A 20,922-nucleotide genomic window follows, 5' to 3' on the forward strand; every position below is an offset into this window, starting at 1 on the left:
CTAAAGTTATTTCCACTTTAATTCTCTCGCTATTCAACTGTTTTTCCCCTTTCCATGTCCATTCCCTTCCTGACTAATCACATTTCCTTCCACCTCTAACCAGGTAACCATGCCATAAATATTTATCTCTAATATTTTACTCTTTTTTTCTTTTTGCTGGTACCAAGTCTATTATGCTCCAATCTGCTCCATTAGTCACAAGGGTCCAAATAATTAAATTAATTGTCTTAAACATTCTCATTGTTTTCCATAATGAAGGTCTTGTCTAAAGTCTATAATACTGGTGGCTTTAGAAAGAGCCTTGAAAATACAAGTGCAATGGCCATTGAGGTTTTCAAAGGGGAAAGAAGTGTGTCAGGGGAGGTTTAATGTTTTCTGAACTTAACTGGTATATTTCCTGGGGTAGAGTTTGTGATACTGACTTCAAATTAAATAAGGCTGAATAAAAAAAAAAGCAACCAACAGTAGAGATACCAAGGATCATTAAGTGGCAAGTCTTCTGCTTGACAGAAATGAAAATTCTCTCCCTACCTAATTGTGGACATGCACTCCCACCTGCAAATTATTTCATTATTACTTTTTTATCTTGCCCTTCCTCCAAGAAGGTTAATGAAGCTTCGGATCAATTCATTTTAGTAATTAAATCTCAAGTGGAAGTGAATTCCACAGGTGTGGAGAGAAAAAATGACACAGAGGTGATGAAGCTAGAGTGGGGAGGCACGAAGTAAAAATGAAACAGATACAAAAAACCCTGAAAACTGGAATTTTTATGAGACAGCCTGAGGAGATGTAAGATATGAAGAAATAAGGGAAAACATGTTCATAATATATATGCACACACAAAGATGTATACGGTGCACACATACACTGCCCAACATCCCGAGTAAATAAAGAGAATTAAAAAAAACACACCCTGACAGGATAAAAGTATGGACACTGCAAGGAGCATTTTCAGCAACAAAAAAAAGGGAGGGGGGAAGGAGGTAAGACGATTAGACTTGCTGCAGTTGATCCTATAAGAATGTAGTTTAAATTTAGCTCATATTAAAATTAGTATTTAGTAGTCATTAAATAGAAACATATCCTTCAACTGCAACTTTGAAAATCACTGGCATGTGCCCCATTTCTCTGATCTCAGATTTGCTCTAAAAAAAGTTATCGCTGAATCCATAAGAGCCACACCTTATGGTTTCTCAAAAAAAAAAACCCAACCCAAGCATTTTTAGAATTTCAGCTTTGGCATCTTAACTGAATGTTAGCAATGCCAAATCTGAAAGTATTTTAGATGAACCTAACAGCTGGACACTTCATAAATCCCAACCCTGTAAAATATTTTAAGTTTGAAAAACCAAGTTTTTTTTAAAAAAAATAGCCCTTACCTTATGCAGCAATGAATAAAATATCAGAGTATACTTACACTTTCTTTTATTATGGATGTGAAATGTTAATGTTCCTAACTTCTAAATAAATACAACCATATAAAAATTGGGCAATCCTTTCCTTTTAACATATTCACAGCTCAGGTATGAATGGATGCACAAACTAAGCCATTAATATTACTTGATACGTCATATTTTAGTTCTAACCCTCATATTTCAACTTAAAGTTGTCTCAGCTGCCCAAGAGTAAAAAGGTTTTAATTTTTTTTTTAAAAAAATTACAATTAACCAGTGCCAAGGTCTTTCTACAACATATCAGAAAAACCTACCAATGGAACATTCAATACATTTTTTGCCATTAACATTCAACAGTAAGTCAATAAGCTATAATAAGTTAACATTTTCAAAATATTGCCATATGATTTGATTTGATTTGGATTTTAATATTTATCTGCAGCTAATGCCCATACAGGACCAAAAAATATTAATATTAAAAATTTAGCACAGATTATCTCTAGTTACACACCTGCATAATTTTCATAAAACCCATTCAATTATCCACAGTCATGCTTTTTCTCCAGATTCACTCTTTCAATTTAGGAAAAATGTGGGTTTTAAAAGTAATTTCGAAGATTAATTAAACATTGTTTTTTTCCATAAGAAGCACAGCCACGGAAAGGTGATGTTTCATGTTAGCATTTTAGACCACAGGAAATTAAAAAAAAACTTCAACAGCTGTTTGTCTTGTAAGCTATAAAATGCAAACAAAAATTCATAGTGTATGCCGCAAGCTTGTATGTCATATAATTATCATTAATGGGAAGGAATTGAACTTAGTTGGGACAAATATGCTACTAAAGCAAGATCTGCTGGCTATTGATTTGATGAAAACATGCATATGCTGCAGTGAAATCAAACCAAAGGTACCGATACTCTATGAGGTTGAGAGTGAGTGGATGATTCTTTCAGGAGTATGACAATTTTCAGCTTCTATTCTTTAATAGACAGGCCACAGTCACTGTCATTTTTGCCTAAAACACATGCTACAACATTCTACAGATTGTGTATTTTAAGATCACAACTCACAAAAACATAGCTCCATTCTCTATTTCTCACCAATTGCCCAAAGGAAGAAAGAGGCAAGTGATGGTCACAACATTCCGAGCGCTAGTTTAGGTGCACCCAGCTAATTCCCTTTGCTGTTTCAAATTGCTTTTTTAATGCCCTCAATCTCAAAAAATATAGTTTACCATGTGATTTGGAGAATACCATTCAAAAAAGCACAACTAAAATGCCCCTTTCCTGGCTAGTTGCACACTAGATTGTGGCCCTCACTGTTAATATCAGAGGTAGCCAAAGTGGTACTCACCAGATGTTGTTGGACTCCTACTTCCCTAGCCAGCATGCCAATTGGTCAGGGATTATGCGAATTGCAGTCCAACGACATCTGGAGGGTACCACATTAGCTATCCCTGGTCTAAACATCTGTCAATTGCAAACCAGCATTTCTCCCCATCATGTGAAAATGGTTACATGTGTTTAAGTCTACATTTTAAGTGTTTCAACAGAGTTCATACTCCTTATGGCTATAGTTATTAGCTTTAAGTACTCATCATATAATTCCTGCAAGATATAGACTGAAATGTTATGTGTATGGACTGAGAAAGGAAAATCTGATGCTAGCTCAGACAAGTTCCACACAGAGTCTAAAAATATTAGAAAGCAGTTGAATTTAAAGAAGAATAGTGGAAACCGGTTAAATACGAAAGGATAATGTGAATGTTATTTTGGCGCTAGGAATTTGCAGTAAAGCCAAATGCAAGTCTAGTTAATATCCAGATAGAGTCACCTGGTAATCCACAAAAGGCCCATTTCTCTATACGTCTATAATGCAAGTAGGTTGCCAGCATAAGGATTTGTCCACTGTTTTTCCTCCACCGCTGGAGGCAATGGGTTGTATTCAGCATAGCATTAAGCAGACCATTTCATCAGTGCAAAGATATCTACTGACACAACAGAACAATCTCCCCTCCCCCCGCGTGCACCCCTACTTGTTCTGGGGGTTCCCCAACCCTCAAGAGCAGATTTGAGGATGGTGCAGGAGGAGGGGGAACTCCATTGCATTAACACAACTTTTTATCTGAACACTGTCGAATATGCCTGTGAATACCAGTTGCTGGGAGTACTGTTGTGCTCGGGTTGCTTCTGAGCTTCCTATGAGCATCTAGTCTGAGCTTCCTATGAGCATCTGGTCAACCACTGTGAAACAGAGTTGGGCTAGATGGGCCTTTGGCCTGATCCAGCAGGGCTTTTCTTACATTTGTACAGATGCTATACAATCAGCTACATCTGAAATGCAAAAACAGCATTGTAATGTATCATCGGAAAGTTTGTTTGCCAAAGAAAAAAATTAATTGCAATTTTTAATGAAGGTACAGACGTTACTAAGATCTAAACTAGGTGTTACGAAGGATGCAGCCACCCCATGACTCCTCCCTAGTAATGTCTATGAAAGCCAATGCATGATGTGATGTCACTGTGCTTAGAATTTCTATGCCCCACCAGCAGCAGCCAGTACAGGGGTCAGAATAGGCAAACCTCTAAGTACAACAACTTCACAAGTTTTTTATCTACATGTTACTGAGATGTGGGGCTGATGTTCCCAGTCACAGTTAACATGTAGCTTATAACATCAATTTCGGAAGAGCTGTAGCTCACTGATAGAGCTTTACATGCAAAAGTACCAGGCTGGGAAAATCCCCTGCCTGGAACCCTGGGGAACTGCTGCCAGTCAGTGTGGATAATACTGAACCAGATGGACCAATGGTTTGATTCGGTAAAAGGCAGCTCCCTTTGTTTCTATTCAAGCTAGAACCTCTGAGCGGCAGCCCTTCCCTACCACTTCCCTTCCTTCAGTTTGCAGAGACGTGATACAAGTGAAAATGCCAAGGCAAAATCTTGACAATGAAGCAAGATTGAATGATCGTTATAATTTTAATCTGCCATCACTGCAGGGTAGAGTTTGAGGGCTGATGTAGATGGACCAATGGTCTGACTCAGGTCACAGCTGCACCACACAGTTAAAACAGTTATTGTACCACTCTAAACAGTCATGGCTTCCCCTCAAAGAATCCTGGGAACTGAGTTGTTGAAAAAATGGAAATGGACTGCCTTCAAGTCAATCCTGACTTATGGTGACCCTATGAATAGGGTTGTCATTGTAAGTGTTACTCAGAGGGGGGTTACCATTGCCTCCTTCTGAGGCTAGTCCTCCCCAGCTGGCTAGGGCCTGCTCAGCTTGCCACAGCTGCACAAGCCAACCCCTTCCTTGTCCACAACTGCCAGCTGGGGGGCAACTGGGCTCCTTGGGACTATGCAGGTTGCCACGGGTGCACAGGTGGTAGAGCATGTAACCCCTGAGCCACTGAATGTGGGGGTGACCTTGACACCCAGGAGACACAAGCGGGGATTTGAACTCACAGACTCTGGACTCCCAGCCAGGCTCTTCTCCCCACTGTGCTATACCAGCTGCACTGAGTTGTTAGGAGACCTTTATTCCCCCCACAGAGCTACAATTCTCAGAGTGGTTTAACAATCCATCCCTCTTCCCAGGAAATTCAGTGAACTGAAGCTCTGTGAGGGGAAAAGGGGTCTCCCAACAACTCTCAGCAATCTTAACAAACTGCAGTTCCCAGGATACTTTTGGGGAAGCCATGACTGTTTAAAGTGGTATAATAGTGCTTTAGGTGTATGTATGGTGCAGATGTGGCCTCAGTATAAGGCAGCTTCCTATATTCCTAAAGGGTTTGATCAGAACAGAGTCACAGAAGTCAGTTGGATTTTACACAGAAATATGAGGTAATCACATACTTTTCTGTAGAAGTTACCTAAGCACCTGTAGTTTTTAAACTAGCAGAGTTTGCTTGAAAAGACAGCTGGTACATTTATTGGATAGGTATTTAACTCAATGCACAGTATTTGAAACTAGCAAATGAATATACCCCCCTTCCTCTCGCAAGCCTTGTTTCATAGCTAACACACATACATAAATGAGAAGTGATTGCTTCTAAGCTGGGTAACACTGCCCCCTAATGGGGATTTTAATAAGCTGCCCATAAAAAAAATGCCTCATTTTTTTCCAATTCTCATAACAGCCTTGCTTAATTGCCTGAAATAGATTTATTTTGTAGCTTGTCAAATAAAAGGAATTGTAGCAGATGAGCCCTAATCTTAAAAAAAAAACTCCATGGAAGCATGTAAGAATATAATTCAAGGTAATATACTTTTAAACTCAGTATTTTATTAATGGCCCTCAGGAAACGATTTCATCTAACAAGAAAACAGAAAAGATAAAGTTTAAATGAAAATGTATATTGTTTATTACAGATTTATTGTCTATTCTGTCTGAAGAAACTCACAGGGTAGATAATTTTAAGTGTTCACAGTGAGAGGTGAACCCTTATCCTTCAAGGGATCACAATCAAATTCTCTATCAATAGAAGAAAATCTAATAAAATAAAATACGCCTTCTACCACAGATTTGTGCATTTCTCAGAATACCTACCAACTTCTTCTGACAGCCACAGTGAAAGTCTCCTTGGGATAGCCTGGGCACTTACAGCAGGCTCCTCAACCTGCACACACACACAAGAAATTGACATCGCTAAGACTTAGTCCCCAAATATCTGAAAGGCAGACTCCTTCCCTACACTCTCCAATGTTAAGACTGAAGACTGCCAGTGGGCATTGTTCTGCCACCTTGGGAGTTCAAGGGTGCCGGCCCAGGAGAGAACATTCTCCATGGCAGCCCCTAGGCTGTGGAATTCTCTCCCCAGAGAGGTGTGCCTGACACCTTCATTGCATAGCTTTCGATATATGCTGAAGACACACATTTTTACTCTGGCATTTGACATGTGAGAGTTTTATTTATACATATATAGATACACATACATGTATATGAAATGGATTGCCTTCAAGTCGATTCCACCTTATGGCGACCCTATGAATAGGGTTTTCATGGAAGCGGTATCCAGAGGGGGTTTACCATTGCCTTCCTCTGAGACTGAGAGGCAGTGACTGGCCCACTGTCACCCAGTCAGCTTCATGGCTGTGTGGGGATTCGAACCCTGGTCTCCCAGGTCATAGTCCGACACCTTAATTAACATATATTACCCACCCTTCACCCAGAGGTCACAGGACGGGTCACATCAATTTTAAAATGCAGTATTAAAAAACAATTAAAAACAACCTAAAATCACAAAATATACATTTCAGGTGTCAAAGGCCAGGTTAGAGATACATCTTCCGCATTTGTACACAGAAATTGCCAGATGCACCTCAGTGGGGAATGAATTCCACAACTTAAGAGCTGCCACAGAGGATGCCCTTTCCTGGATCATCCTCCCCCCCCCAAAAAAAAGTATGAAGACGGTGGAACTACAAAAAGGGTCCCAATACCTATAGTGAAAGAGGCAGTATTTCAGGTATTTGGGGCATAAGTTATTTAGGACTTTAAAGATTAATCTTAGCACCTTAAATTGGGCCCAGAAATGAACTGGCAGCCAATGAAATTGTTTTAAAACCGGGGTTATATGAGATCTAGAGGGAACCCCAGCCAGTAATCTGGCCACTAAATTTTGGACCAGTTGAAGTTTCCAAGTTGTCTTCAAGGGCAGCCCCACGAAAAGCAGATTGCAATAATCCAATCTGGAAGTTACCAAAGCATGGAGTCCTGTGGCCAAGTAATTTCTGTCCAAAAGGAGCCGGAGCTGGCGAACCCATTAGAGCTGGAAACAGGCATTCCTTAGCCACTGAGGCCACCTGAGCCTCCAGTAACAATGTTGGATCCAAGAGTTGCTCCTTTAAGGAGAGTGCAACACCACCCAGAGCAGGCCATTTCCTATCTCCTGGGCATGAGAACTTTGGACACATTATACCTCTGTCTTTTCAGGATTAAGCTTCAATTTATTGGGGCACATTCAGCCCATCATCTCCTCTAAGCACTGCTCCAGCACCTCACCTGCCTCTCCTGATTCAGATGGAACAGAGAGAGAGAGAGAGATGGGTGTCACTTGCAAATTGATGGCACCTCACTCCAAAACTCCTGACAACAGCTGCCAGCAAATTCACATAGATGCTAAATACCATGGGGTTCAAGATGGAATCTTGTGGAACACCAGAGAACAGCTTCCATGGTGCCAAACAGTAGCCTCCCATAACTACTTTTTGGAAATGGCCCTGGAGGTATGAGTGGAACCACTGAAGCACAGTGCTCCCAACCCCCACCTCCCTGAGATGCTGCAAAAAGATACTGTGGTTAATAGTATCAAAAGCTGCTGAGAGATCAAGGAGAATGAACAGAGTCACACTCCCTCTATCGCTCTCCTGACTCATGTCATCAACTAGGGCAGCCTTTCCCAACTAGTGGGCCACTAGATGTTGTTGGACCACAATTCCCATCTTTTCTGACCATTGGCAATGCTGGCTGAGGCTGATGGGAGTTGTGGTCCAACAACATCTCGTGGCCCACCAGTTGGGAAAGGCTGAACTAACTAGGGCAACCAAGACAGTTTCAGTGCCATGGCCAGACCTGAAGCCAGACTGGAATGGATTCAAGTAATCAGGTTCCTCCAAACATTCTTGAAGCTGGACCACCACCACCTTTCTCAAGCACCTTGCCCCAAAAGGGGATATTTGCCACTGGGCAACAGTTGTTCTAACACTTCTGGGTCCAGGGATATCTTCTTAAGGAGGGGACCCCCCCGCCTCCTTCAAGGCATATGGTACCTCCCCCTCCCCAGTGAAGCATTAATCTTTACAGATTTTCATCTTGTATGTTTATATTCTTATAACCCGCCCCAAGATGTGATGGGGAAGGGTGGGTAAGAAATAACAACAGTAATCTGACCCTGTATTGAATAGGAACCGGCCAGCTCTGCAAACCCACAAGCAGGTATAAAGGCAATGATCATCCCCATCAGATACTCAGTGGTATATTGCCTCTGAACATGGATGTTTCATTTAACTATAACTGTTCAGAACTATTGAGGGATTCCATGAATACAGTGATAAAAAATAGTTTTATACTGTATTTGGTTTTGTATTTTTACTTATGTGAGCCACTTTGTGCAGCACTTGCTCAAAAACCAAACAGAATATAAGCCTGTAAAAGAAAGAAATAAGCAGTGCCTAACATAAGATAGAGTGGCATCCAACGGTGCCAGCCTGCTTGTGCAACAGAGTTCTACTTGTGGAATGGGAATTCCCCCTCCATCTCTTCCCCCTGTAGCCCCTTCCCACATGCCCCCAAAATCTGATCTAAAGGGTTAGGAAGGAGAAGTCCTATCACAACGGCTGGCACAACGCATGATAATGCCCAGAGCATTTACAATACGGTAATAACTAGATGCCAAAAGCTAGGTGCCAAAAGACTGCGTCATTGATCTCTGAAAATGAAGTGTAAGAATATATTACTCATTAGACCCCAATCCTATCGATCCTTTTGTGATTAGAGCAATGACAGACACCTTGCTTCAAGTTCAGTCAACCGAAGAGCCTGAATCAATGGCAGTACAAAGCACAACATTCCCAACTGAAGCATCACAACTCAACATTTCCCTTCCAGGGACACCCACAGAGCTTATTGCTTCCTGTTTTTAGGAATAAGGTGGTGGGCAAACTCAATGATGGCAATCCATCTATTTATCCATCCATCCACACATGCAAGAACAATTTTTATTTTTTATTTTTAGTGTCTGTCATAAATGTAGACAGTTTTCAGAGTAATCTCCTTTGAGCAGCCCACCTGAATGGAAAAAGCAAAACATGAAGAAACAGTCAGATCCTTGTGTATTGCCTTTTAATGTTTGAGCAAACACCACAAAAGGAAAGGCGACAGAAGACGCTGATCATGTGGGTCACTAATCTTGCTCTCTCTGCTTTTTTCTGGCCGGGCCGGCGGCGGCGGCAGCTCAGAACTCCTCCTCTAGAAGCTACATAAAAAGCCATTTTCATGGCTTTCAAAATGGAATGTTTGGCAAGAAATCAATCAACCTAAAGCAGTAATATTTGGAGCAAAATTCAGAATAAGAGTAAGCGGCTTCTCTAGGTTTTGCATCATAGCAGACAGAGATGGGGACTGCTTGAACCGCAGCAAAGGAATAACCTTTGACACACAGAGAGAAGTTCTATTTTACCACAGTGACTACCTCTCAGAAAATACATGCACTGTGCTCTTAATAGTAGCTGTTTCTAAAAGGAGTACACTGAGGGTGGTATGACAGAATTCAATGGTAGTTAACACCAGAGCAAGAAGATTACACTTAACTTTTCCACCTGAGAGAGCAGCCATTTACAGGCACACGGCATTGTCCAAATGACTAATGTTAAGATTGGAAGAAAATGGAAAGTGGTTGCTGTAGCTGCCTTTGAGTTGTGGCCTTTCACAAGGGGAGGGGTGCATTTTTAAGGAAGGAGTAGTCAATGTGGTGCCCTCCATAAGTTGTTGTTTATTTATTTATTTTTATTTATTTATTGCATTTATATACCGCCTCACAGCCGAAGCTTTCTGGGCGGTTTACAACAATTAAAAACATTAAAAACAAGTATACAAATTTGAACCATACCAAATTAAAACCCATAAAAACTGATAGGCAAGTTAAAACACATGCTATTCAAATGCTGTTAAAAAAATGCCTGGGAGAAGAGGAAAGTCTTAACCTGGTGACAAAAAGATAACAGTATTGGCGCCAGGCGCACCTCATCACATACTTCATTTCATAATTTGGGAGCCACCACTGAGAAGGCCCTCTCCCTTGTTGCCAGACTCCCAGCTTCCCTTGGGTAGGCACCTAGAGGAGGGCCTTGGATGTTGAGCATAGTGTATAGGTGGGTTTGTGTCGGGAGAGGCGTTTAATCAGGTATTGTGGTCCCAAGCCGTGTAAGGCTTTATAAGTTAAAACCAGCACCTTGAATCAGGCTCAGAAACATACAGGCAGCCAATGCAAGCACGCCAGAATCGGTTTTATATGTTTGAACTGTCTGGTCCCTGTCACCAATCTGGCCGCTGCATTTTGCACAAGCTGCAGTTCCGAACCGTCTTCAAAGGCAGCCCCATGTAGAGCACATTGCAGTAATCTAACTTGGAAGTTACCAGAGCATGGACAACTGAAGCCAGGTTATCCCTGTCCAGATAGAGGCATAGCTGGGCCACCAACTTGAGTTGGTAGAAGGCACTCAGTGCCACCGAGGCTACCTGAGCCTCAAGTGACAGAGATGGTTCTAGGAGAACCCCCAAGCTATGAACCTGCTCCTTCAGGGGGAGTGCAACCCCATCCAGGACAGGTTGGACATCCACCATCCGGTCAGAAGAACCACCCACTAACAGCATCTCAGTCTTGTCTGGATTGAGCCTCAGTTTATTAGCCCTCATTCAGTCCATTGTTGCAGCCAGACACCGGTTCAGCAGATTGACAGGCTCACCTGAAGAGGATGAAAAGGAGAAATAGAGCTGTGTGTCATCAGCCTACTGATGGCAACATACTCCAAAACTTCGGATGACCACACCCAATGGTTTCATGTAGATGTTGAACAGCATGGGGGACAGAACTGACCCCTGTGGAACCCCATACTGGAGAATCCACAGGGCCAGGCAATGCTCGCCCACCTTCTGGAGCCAACCTGCCAAGTAGGAGCGGAACCACCGCCATGCAGTCTCTCCTACTCCCAATTCAGCCAGTCGTCTTCTAGGAATTTTATAAGGTTTTGAAAGTATTCCTATAATAAGATTGGTTTGGGGTCTTGGTGTGCATTAATGGAGTAGATGATTCATTTGAGTAGATGATTCATTTTTCAAAGATACTGGTTTTGATAGTATAGTTCCTAAAATCATCATCAAATTGAGCAGAAGGATTTTTCTTGCAAAGATTAATCTCAATTTACTGTATATAAAAGCTTCACTGCTCTTCTTTAAAGGGCAGTCCGAATGACACAGATTCAGAATTTCATCATAAATGCCTCATAAGAATTTGGACTCCTGAAGACTTCAGCATTCTTCCCCTCCATCTCCATGCTCTTCCCATCAGGCAAGTTACCACTCCTCAGGATTAGGGAGAATTTAAAAACCAGTAGAGCATGTCTACAGATATCTCTGGATTAAAGAAGCACAGCCACTGGGTTCCACATGACTTCTTGTTCCTCCAGTAGCTTCTCTCATGTATCCATCTCTCTCTTTGTCCTTTTTTTCCTACAAGGTAAGGGCTAAAACTCTGCTTGTATATAAAACTTGTGATTCACAGGATTCCGAAGGAGCTACCAAATTTTGCATCCAAAGTTTTGTTCAGTGACTTGCAGGGGTATAGTCCAGGGTTGCGGGGGGGTCACAGACCCCTTACTTTTTTGGGAGCAGGGTCCCAATGTACAAGCCAATCAGCATGAAAGAGGACCATGTTAGCCACTGAGAAGAGTCACTTGGCTAACAACATCCTTCCTTGCCCTTTTGTGCTCACTGGAGCCAATCAGAGTGAAAGAAGGCGAGTCAGTCACTGAGAAGACTCTTCTCAGTAACTAACACATGTCTCCTCTTTCATACTGATTGGCTCCTAGGGTAAGTGAGAAGTGAGCGTCATAGCACTTCACTTCATTTCAGAATTCTTAAAATCAAAATGTTTCTGGCAACATTTAGTCCCCAGAGAGAGAGATTTGGAATGAAGGGGGTGGGGAGCCTATGCACACAGCAGTTGGATTCTAGTGCTATAATTCTGTAATTGCAGACGAGACAGTGAATCCTAGGGATGTGGTGTGCCTATCATGAAGGGACCTTCCACTTCTGAATTTGCCACTACATGAGTGGTGACCTGAGATGAAACTATGCATGACTCTAGAATCTGGATACTTATTCCAATTATATCTCTAATGCAACCTTAACAATTCATATCTTCTCTGCAGAATTATTTCACTGTAAAGAACAAGAAAGAGAGACGGACAGTTCACATGTCACCTTAAACCAGGGGTGGGGAGCCTCTGGCCTACAGGCCAGTATTGGCCCGCCAGAGGATCTGATTTGGCCCCAAGGCCATTTCCCCCAAACTTTGCCCACTTGCCCTTCAGCTGACAACACCAGTGACATCATCTGATGGGCGGGAGGACAGAGTTAAATCCTGCCTTGGCTGCACATACCTAGTCCCAGCAGCAGCACCGGCTCCAGGCATGCCGGGGTCCTTGGGCATCAGCTTGCCCTGGGCCCTGGTGTGTGTGTGCGCATGCGTGCATGCGGCCCCCCATGTCCCCCACCTACCTGTCTCCTGTCTTTTACCATTGCCCTTAACGAAGATGGCAGCCGCTACATGCGTGCATCTCTGCCATCAACTAAGATGGCGGCAGGGGCTTCAGTACCTTAGGGAAACCGTGGCCGCCATCTTCGTTAAGGGCAATGGTAAAAGACAGGACAGGTAGGTGGGGGGCATGGGGGGGGCTGTGGATCGCGGAAGGTGAGCGGAGGTAGCTCCAGGGGCCCTTGGGCCAGTGCCCCACCTGGCCGCCCTTTAGAACCGGCCCTGTCCAGCAGGAAACAGGCTCAAGCAGTCAAGGCAGCAGAATTTGATCCCCACTCATTAGCTGGTAAGAGGGGGTTAAATCCTGCTCAGTTCAAGCAGCCCAGGATTCCTGTTTGAACCAGAGGCTCAAACGGAGGTGTAGGGTGTGTGTGTGTGGGGGGGGTGTGATGTGTGTAGTGTGTGTAAAAGCCCTTTGCAAAACTGCTTTCAAGAATCCTGGGTCATGGGGGCTATTTGAGAACTCTTTGCAAACTGCTAAAGACCATGGTTTAATGTAAGCATGCAAACCAGGCCAAAGCAATACCCAAGTGTCTCAACCATGACGACATGAGACTTTTACTGTGTGAACATTTTTACTATAAATTTATTTAAAGACCACTCTGATTTCTCAAACCTTCTGGAAGGTGCCCAGGCTACCTTCATAAATGCCAGGATCTAAACTGGGATGGGTATACAGCAGGGATGGAGAACATGGAGCCCTCCAGAGTTGTTGGACTCCAGCTCCCATCATCCCTAATCATTGGCTATGCTGGCTGGGGCTGATGGGAGCTGGAGTCCAACAATATCTGGGGTGGGAGGCACAGATTTGTGATCCCTGGTGTACAGCCAGAGCTCTGCCAACTCTTTACCCTCCCAGGATTTCTATTTTCTACCCCACATGCTGATGTCCTTTAGATCCCTTGCCAAGGGAGTTTGTCCTCTCCAAAGCATGCACACAAACACTGCCAGATGCTGCAGGTTCTTTTCACTGGCTTCCTCTCTTCTCAACTTACCTAATGCATTTATTTAGCTAACAAGCTTTAGATACTGCTTAATAAAAAAACGTCTAAGATGCTTACATAAAATACAAAATATTCACAGGACAATACCAATAAAATCAACAGACTTTAAAAACAAGTTAACTTAAAATTATCAAAATTAGATAAAATCAACAGTTTTTTTAAAAAAAATACAATATACATGTGTGGAGTAGGCTTGCCTAAATAGAAAAGTGTTTAGCAGGCATTGAAAACCGTACAACTAAGCTGCCTAGCTAATATTCACAAACAGGGAGTTCCAGAGAATTGTAAGCTCTTTGGGCAGTATTCAGTGAATGTGTTCCCTCAGCACAACAGCTTTTGGCTGTGCAATGCAGCTCCCCATCCTCTCTGTGCATGCCCCCTAAATCTGTTCTCTAGAGCAGATCTGGGGAGGGCATGGAGCATACATGGGGAGAGGAAGGGGGCAGCTCTGCTGCACAAGTGGAAATACTTATGCTAATGGAAGAAGTGTACTGGATACCACCCTTTGTATTTCCTTTCAAACCTCTCCATGGCCCCTGTCTATCTTCTCTTCACCCCAAGCCTGGATCACCAATGGTGCACTTAGAGCAACTGCACCAGCGCCTAGGTCTGCAAGGGGCCCTCTTGTCTCTACCTGCTCGCTGTTGGTTCAACTTCGCTTAAAAAAGTACCTGGAGCTTGCAGACAGTGTCCCCACCAATCAATGGAACACTCACCCTTATGTTGATCTGAAGTGTGAAAGAGCTGCATGGAGCAAGTAGAAATGCTCCAGTGTGAAATCTTTCCCCTATCTCTCTGTCCTCCAAATGCATAGGCACTTATTAGCAGTGCTGGGTTCTGTTAATGAGCCTTGTTGTAGCCAAGCACAGCACACATACGAAGCAAGGCTTCAAGGCTCCGCTACCCTCCTCTTCACACACAAAAAAGAAGATGCATCACAGAAAGGAGTATAGAGCTCTATACTGATGGCCCAGCCGGTTGTTTTGAAGTGGCTGCAGCACATGCCCCAGATCAACATGCACGAGGGAGCGAGGAAGAGAGAGGCAAGCCTTTTGGAAACAGCAAGTGGCTTTATTTAATTTTTAGAGATATGATGAAAAGAAAAGAATGTCATAGCAAGTGGTGGTATGTACAGTCATAAATACATAATTATTTTGACATCTAATGTAAGCTGTAATGCCTTGCTATAGTTCGCCCCTCTTCTCCTTTCTAAATCTGAAACGGCACACCCTCTTGTTTTCAATAGGGTTCATTCTTTGTGTTTTATCACCATTACAGTAGGGCCCCACTCATACAGCGGGTTACGTTCTGGACCCCCGCCGAAAAGCGAAAACCGCCGAAAAGCAGAACTCATTGAATAGAGTTGTGTGCGATGCCCGAAAACTGCCATAAAAGCGGAACAAGTGCCGTATGAGTGGGACTTTAGTCTAATTGCGTCTAATTGAGACTGCTGCATTAGCGAAGCGTCATAAAGCAAAGCACCATAAAGCGGGGCCCTACTGTACTTTGGGGACAAGAATCACCCCAAACTGTAAACTAATGTCTTTTGTCTTGATCTATAAATAGCACAATCCTATGTCTACTTGAGAGCCAGTGTGGCATAGTGGTTAAGGTGCTGGACTACGACCTGGGAGACCAGGATTCAAATCCCCACTCAGCCATGAAGCTCACTGGGTGACCTTGGGTCAGTCACCACCTCTCAGCCTTAGAGGAGGGCAATGGTAAGCCACCTCTGAATACCACTTACCATGAAAACCCTATTCATAGGGTCGCCATAAGTCTGGATCGACTTGAAGGCAGTTCATGTCTACTTAGATGTCAGGCCCATTAAGCTCAATGGGACGTAATCCCGGGTAAGTAGGCATAGGGCTTTAGCTTTAATTTCCTCTTTGCTCCACAGAGCTCAGAAGAGGTTAGAAAGGCTCACTGCCGCCACTTCCTTTTCCCATTTGAGAGCTGCCATTTGGGTTGCAGGACTGTGACAGATACACTTGATTTCCACATCTGTCTGCTTGGCACTGGTTGCAGTGTTCCAGGTGGAAACAGGGGGAGCCAAACTACTGTAATTTGGATGCCTTTGTTTCATACCTCCCTTCCATTTGTTCACAACTGAAAATGGACTGCCTTCACGTCGATCCTGACTTATGGCGGCCCTATGAACAGGGTTTTCATAGTAAGCAGTATTCAGAGGGGGTTTTACCATTGCCTCCCTCTGAGGCTAGTCCTCCCCAGCTGGTTAGGGCCTGCTCAGCTTGCCACAGCTGCACAAGCCAGCCCCTTCCTTGTCCGCAACTGCCAGCTGGGGGGCAACTGGGCTCCTTGGGACTATGCAGCTTGCTGACAGAGCTTTAAAAAGTGGTGAGTTAATAGGATACCCACTATTTCACTGACATGGCATACAGGGCTTAAAACCAACAACAACTCTATTTCTGGGGGAAGGAAGCCCCTTTTAAGAACTGCACCAGGGCCCCCAGCCACCTTAATCTTCCTTCGCCGCATCCTCTATATGCTTCTCAGAGCATTTCTTCTACACAGGTACAACCGTCGATTTACCTGATTACCCTCTTCCACGTCCCTTCTCCCTAGCAAATCCCTACCATTAAAAATGCTCCTCCACCTAACATTGAATGTTATTACTACATTCAAGTGCCTCCCCCACCACACATACAGGCCTGCTTGACATGTTTAGCGTCTAGTAATTTTAGGCATCTTATTCTTAACCATTTACCAACAGGAAGAAAGTATATCCAAAGTGTCTGCACAGATCTGGGACTTCCCGGAAGGATTGCTCCGCCTGTGGCTGCCTCTGAGATGAGCTCTGTCTCAGAGGAAGCTTTTTTCAGTTTAAAATCAGTCAAAAGGGAACTTTGACTGGTATATATGTTCTCCCAGGCAAGGGTGAACCGAAGATTATCCACAGAAACTTCATTAGGCTGTCGGTGGCTGGAATCGATCAGGAATTCCCTGGGAAAGGAAGGCATACCTAGCAGCCGAGGACAGAGTTAGGACTTCCAGCAAGCTGGGCTGAAAAAAGCGAGACGTTTTTTCTTTTAAACGATCCACAACGGGCGAGCTTTCTTCTGTCTAATCTTATCATTTGGCTTAAATTACTACAGTAAAAGTGATTTGTTTAAGAATCAGAAATCAAGATACCTGGGTGAGTTACACTTCTCTCTTTTATACAAGGAATTAAGGAGGAGGAAAGAAAATTTAAAAAGCTTATCTTATTTTTTATGGCAAAAAGCTGGCCTGAATTTGGAAACTATAAAGATTAAAACGGATGAGGGGCAACTTTCCCGAAGAGAAAATCTGATCTAGATGATTATTTGATTGATATATGTCTGGGACTACTTTTTCTTGGACTACTTTCTTTAGACGAATCTGCTGTTCGTGTATGTTACTAATTGTTTGGCGTTGTGAACCAAATTTGTTTTGCATTCTTGGACGTGCGAGAGATAAGAACTGTGCTGGCCAGATGATGTCAACAGGCCTGGAATATTAACCCCCTTATTGCTGGAAAAAGAAGCAAATTACTCTTTGCTTGGGAATTGTGGCTATATTGGAAATTTGAAGGGTTTTTTCTTCGGCTTTAAGAATGACAATCAAAGAAGTGGCAGAGACCCTGGATGTATCCCTGGAAGGGTTTTCCCCTCTGGATATGTTTCAGAAGATAATGGATGAGATTAAGATAACGAAACAAGAACTGGGACAGAGTAGACAAGAGATGGCAACTGAATTTGGTAAAGTGAAACAGGAGCTGAAAGAAATAAAGGATTATATGAGAAAAGGAGCAGATGGACAAGCAATAGAAGATGAAAAAGAAATTAAAGGGAAGGAGCAAATTCTGGAGATTGGATCAGATATATCAAATGTGGAATTGGAAAAAGATTTGGACTTTATGGCAAAAATTAAAGGGAGGATGCAAGTCCTGGAGATTGGAACAGATATCTCAAGTGTGGAACTGGAAAAATATTTGGAGTTTGTGGATCCTGGAGATAAAGATTACTGTTTGGAATTCGGCGTTGTCCCTGGAGAAATTGATGAAGATATCAGAGATAAAGTTATCAATGCTTCCATGGAATTTCTGGACTGGAATGATTTGATGGAACTTGAAAAAGAGAAAATTTATAGAATTAATTCCAGATATGTGACAATGGAAAAACTCTCAAGAGATGTACTAGTGCATTTCGTAAAAAAGAGGAACAGAGATATGACTTTACAACAATATTTCAGCAACACATTCAGAATTGACGGCAAGGAAATATTTGTGATGAAGGAAATTCCCATCAGACTCTTACTATATGACTATGACTATGACAGCAAGATTATTATGGGTGCAAGGATGGAAGTTGGAAGATGGAATTAACACTGATAATGGAAAAATGGCTATTGAAATTACTGGACCTAGCAGACTTGATGAGACGGATTAATTGACATGTTTATTTGGAGAAAAATCGATGGATATATTTCTCAAGGAGTGGAAACCTCTCTTTGACTTTTTGCGGAAAGAATAAAGTGATGTTAATGAGATTTGATGATTAATTAAGATAGCTACTGGAGGAAAGTGATTTTGTAATATATTGAGAGACAGGTTTGTTATATATCATAGACCTATAACTGATCTGCGACAAATCGGAAGTCAACATTTTATTTTACTGTTTAATCTGTTTCTTTTTTGTTTTGTTTTGTTTTGTGTTTGAAAATTTGAATAAAATTAATGAAAAAAAATAAACAATATATAATGTTGCCAAATAAAAAACAAAACAAAGTGTCTGCACAGATCTCAAAATTTTAATCAGAGAAACTTGGATTTTCCATTAAGTTACATTTTAGAGACCCAAGGCTAAGATTGCATAAATTACTGTTATGCATGCCTACTCATTCAAATAGGAATGGCTACTCTGCTGCTACTTTTCTGAGGCCTATAAGACCAAGTTGGAATGTAAAGAACACAGCATTCATTTTTGAAGAAATCACAAATCTTCCTGCCTGTAGAGATATATTTTAATAGGCAATGACAAATTTGTTACGTACTTCTCAGTGTTGAACAAGCTGCCCATCCCTAATTTTACCGTTTTTACATAAAATTTTACAAAACCAATTTCCTGAGTTTATGCTAACAGAAAATCTTGAGAAGAACTTAGAACCCAGAAGATAAAAGGAATTTACCAAGATCTAAGACAAAACAGAGCAATGAAATTAGCTGTGTTGGAGTCACAATAATTTTCAGTAAATAGAGCAAACATCTATAGACACATTAAGAATGATGCAAATGCTTTCTGATTTAGGCACAAGATAAAAAACGCTAGCTTGTTTAAAATCAACAGTCATAAACGATGTTTGCCAAATCTTTAAAACAGGAATGTTTCAAAATGAAAACATTACTAAATTAACAGCATTCTGCCATTTTCTTTTTAATAAAATGCCATTTACATTTATCATGTGACAACCCATCAAGACTTTCAAAATATAAAAGGAATAATAACAGCAGCAGCAGCATAAAGCACTTCACATTCATCATCTCAGTGACCCTCACAGCAGTTAAGTAAAATGGACCAGTATTATCCCCATATGACAGATGTGAGGCAGAAGGGAAGGCTAATGTTGAGACTTGCCTAACGCCATCTTGTGCGTTCACGGAAGAGAAAAAACAGAAACCAAGGACTTCCTGATTCATACTCTAGTCATTATTCAAGGCATGAGCAGACTGGAGCCTTGCATGGCCTTTCCCTCCTTTCATTATTACTGCGATGCATCAATGTCTGTTAAAGTGCACAAAGAAGTGGTCACAGGGAAGAGACCTTCTCACTGATGGCACCTCAAGCTGTGTAATGCTCTCCCCAGGGAGAGTCACTGGGGTCTAATGTCATTTCAGCGCCAGGCAGAAACCTTTCTAAATTTCCCAGGCTTTTTAATAATAATAATAATAATAATAAATTTAATTTCTGTGTCGCCTATCTGGCCAAAGGCCACTCTAGGCGACGTACAAAACAGTTAAAACACAATGAGATAAAATACAATAACACAATAAAAACAGTATGAGAGCAATACAGCAGCAACAATATTAAAACAGGGTAGGAGGCATTTCAGTCACAGTAATTAACCCTCCCCGGAGATCCCAAAGGCCTGTTGAAAGAGCCAGGTCTTTAAGGCTTTACGGAATACATTTAGGGAAGAGGCGTGCCGGAGATCTTGTGGGAGGGAGTTCCAGAGAGTGGGGGCCACCATTGAGAATGCCCTCTCTCTTGTACCCGCCAATCTAGCTGTTTTTGTCGGCGGGATTGAGAGAAGGCCTTGAGTGGCTGATCTTGTCGGGCGGCATAATTGGTGGCGTTGAAGGCGCTCCGTAAGATAAACTGGGCCGAGACCGTATAGGGATTTTTAATCCTCTGTACATTGTTTTTATACTCCTCTTTTAATATTATGGTGTTTTAATTTTAAATCTGTTTTATTGTCATTTTAGCTTTTTTGGAAGAGTAGGATATGAAGCAAGACAATATTCCCAACCTCTTAGTTAAGACATCACCAACCTCATTTTGTGCTCCTGTGTACTCATTATTAACCCCATCAGACCCATGAGACTTACTTCTGAAGAGACCTGCATGGAATTAGGAATTCTACTAAGAGGTCACCATGGTGGAAATTGAAGCAGGGAAGTCTTTATTCAAGAGTAGTTAATCCAGAATACTTCCAGCTCTGCCCATCATCAGCTTTGCCTCTGCCCACTGCCACCATGCAACATCTGACCCCTATGGTAGCCAATGTGGTGCCATCCAGATGTTGTGTACTACAACCCCCATCGCCCCCAATTACGGCCATGCTGGGTAGGGCTGATGGATGTTCAAACAATTGGAGGGTGCCATGTTAGACAACCCTGCTTAAGAACATCAAACGCTTTCTGAATCAAACCTCACCTAATCCAACATTCTTTTCATGTGGTCCAATAACTAGCAGGTGGCATAGCAGACTAGGAGAGGACCTTGGTCTACCTTTCTAACTATCCCTGCATTGCATTATACACACCTCTCATAAATAGCTCTAGATAATTTAGTAGAGCAGGAGTAGCATTGCTGAACTACAGGCCCCGTCATCCCTGATCACTGGTCATGCTAGCTAGGCCTGATGAGACCTAGAGTTGAACACCATTTGGAGAGCTCCACACTGGCTTCCCCTGCATTAGAAACACTTATTTCCCCAAAGAGAACCCCC

General features: G+C 42.4%; 1 protein-coding gene across 1 annotated transcript in view; it reads right to left on the bottom strand.

Moving 5' to 3' along the window:
- The window catches only part of EIF3H (eukaryotic translation initiation factor 3 subunit H), a 95,489-nt gene that overhangs the window by 52,874 nt on the left and 21,693 nt on the right, over positions 1–20,922 (bottom strand). The window lies entirely within an intron of this gene.

This window comes from Rhineura floridana, chromosome 1, assembly GCF_030035675.1.
Source record: "Rhineura floridana isolate rRhiFlo1 chromosome 1, rRhiFlo1.hap2, whole genome shotgun sequence".
In the NCBI taxonomy this organism is placed as follows: domain Eukaryota; kingdom Metazoa; phylum Chordata; class Lepidosauria; order Squamata; family Rhineuridae; genus Rhineura; species Rhineura floridana.